Source organism: Drosophila willistoni, unplaced genomic scaffold (assembly GCF_018902025.1).
Source record: "Drosophila willistoni isolate 14030-0811.24 unplaced genomic scaffold, UCI_dwil_1.1 Seg341, whole genome shotgun sequence".
Classification (NCBI taxonomy): domain Eukaryota; kingdom Metazoa; phylum Arthropoda; class Insecta; order Diptera; family Drosophilidae; genus Drosophila; species Drosophila willistoni.
The window spans coordinates 30,199-32,787 of record NW_025814292.1 but is presented as its reverse complement, the minus strand read 5'-3'; positions in this window follow the sequence as shown (position 1 = coordinate 32,787).

Below are 2,589 nucleotides of genomic sequence, written 5' to 3'. Positions count from 1 at the left end.
AAGTTAGTTGTGCAAGTGGGAAGTATAAGTGGTGTGAAATTGCGGGTCATTCTAGATAAAACAGAAATGTTAATTTGGCTCAACAGCTCGGAAGAGTCAATCTCACCATTCAAAAGTTTGTAAAGAAAAGTTACACCAAGCATTGTTCTACGATTAGTTAAAGAAGGAAGGTTAATTAACTGAAGTCGACTAGAATAAGATGGAAGTTGTTCAGTTGGATCCCAGCGCAAATCACGAAAGGTAAAAAAAAAAAACTGTTTTTGTACAGATTCTAATTTGTTTTGATAAAACTTCGTCACAATTCCAGCATTTTATTTTCTCTGGTACACGCAATGCGCACACATCAAGAGGTTCATCTGTTTGTCATCTAGCTGTTTAACTACTGGTTCATCATGCACCACCGCATTCACCATACGTTTACTGCCTATTTGACGAGTTAGCTGTTTTGACCGAAAGTTGCGGAAAATTCTTCATGCTTATGACATTCCCTACGCAAGGGTTTCGGGTCTCTACATGTAAAATTTCGCACTTCAGCTATAAATTCTAAATCGTTTAAAGGTTCACGCAAAGCATCTGTAATAGCCAACATAGAATCGAGAATTCATCAAATTTTCATTGGGGGCTGCGAGTTGTTAAACAATTTACTCGATAAATGAAATCTTCTACTGTTATATCTTTAAAGCACCCGTGAATCGTATATGCAAGTTAAAATTTATACTAGATACTCGAAAGGGTCGTTCTGTTACTATCTCTCGGTCAATTGCATTTGGATTACTCCGAATCTTACATGGTCGAGCTCTAACACTATCCACTAGTCCACTCTAGTTGAGGTTTATCAGTGAATTACGAATCTCCTCGGTAATTACCGATGCCATATTAACTCGATAAGTTTCTAATGAGTTCGAAATAATTTGTTTTCTGACACTACTGGTGGCTGTTTGCAATTCAATTCCGTGGATGTTCACAACTAGGTAGCCCCACAGTTCTTGGATTCTGATTTTCACGAGTATTTGCTCTTGAATCGAGAACCAAGTTTTCTAGGCTTCTTCTAACGGCCATAATTTGTAAAAACTGAAACTGCATACAGACACATATTCCTAAGCTTCATAATTTTCCATATTTTGTTCTATTTATTTAAAATGATTTGTTCAAAATTAAGAAAATATTATTGAAAGGGTATACAATTTCATTTGGTCCAGCTATAAACTGATACTCATACGCTGCCCTCTCCAAAGTGATATATACCATCATATTGCAAGGTAGAAGATAATGTGGTCAGTAAAAGAGTGCTTCTTTGTGCCCCACGTTGGGCGCCATTTGTTATGTAACGAACACTCTGTCTTTCTAACAAGTGGCTTAGCTCAGGGAAAATGGGGTGGTTCTTGTGCTCTCCCAAAACGTGCGTCATTGCCTTCTCTTTACCCACCCAACCTTGTAAAACCGAAGAAATCACGGTATTACCCATATTTTGGCTGTTAAATCTCTTACGTCAGGTGCCCAAATAAACTAACTCAGCAATTCATGATTTCATACATATATTCAATTCAAAGAAAAAAGGGCATCTGCCTTTAAGATAAGAAGATAACATCAGATTTCGTATCCCACTTATATAATAGAAGCATTAACAATAATTTCCAATATATATAATTCCTAACTAATGCGTGGGTTGTTCTATAAGTATAAATTTGATCTAAACTAAAATTTATGTTAGGCATTTATTTCAAGTTGAAAACGAAAAAAAAAAAACAAACTGTTGAGTTTGGCGCTAAGGTTCGATGTTTAGCGGGCCCACAAGAAAACACTCCACTTTTCACGTGACACTTCATTTATTTCTTCCACGTGTATTTCTTATGCTAATGGGTGTGTGTATGGTGTGTGTGCCGTTTGATTGTAAGCGAGCCGTTTGATTGTAAGCGAGCCGTTTGATTGTAAGCGAGCCGTTTGATTGTAAGCGAGCCGCTATAAATTAATCGCCCTTACTCGCGGTTGTAACCAAACTGTTCTGTCCGCCGCTTAGTAACAAGCATAGAACCTAACATGTAAGCTTAAAGCGCAAGATGCAACGGTTAATTTCCCAGCACGTAGGCTGGCGCTTAAGAATAAGTATGAAAATGAAAGAGAATGGGTGATATGGGTTAATCCATTGGTGGCTGCGTCGGGTCTGCTGGGCAGTTAGCGAATTTCGGCGGCAACATTCCCCAACAGTAAAGCTGCTCTCTTCAGGGGGTTGCTTTGCTCCAAAACAGCCGACGTCTAAAACAGCTACTTTAGCCACGGGCCGTTGAAGAGTCCCGTTGGCAGTTCTGATGATCAATTTTGGTTGGTTTGATTTGGCCAGGATTGTTTGCTCGACTATACCTTTTTTTCTATTTCGGGGGCAGATTCTCGTCCAATATTACAACGACAACTCCAGCTGCTATTGGTGGTCTCTTCGTAAGCCATTTTCCTCGCCTGGCTAAATCTGGAACGTATTCGCGTACCCATCGTCGCCAGAATTGATCGGCGAATTCTTGTACAGCTTGCCACATGTTTTTTTTTAATTCGTTTATTAGAAAAGAACAACAATTAGCGATAGATTTAGGTAACAAC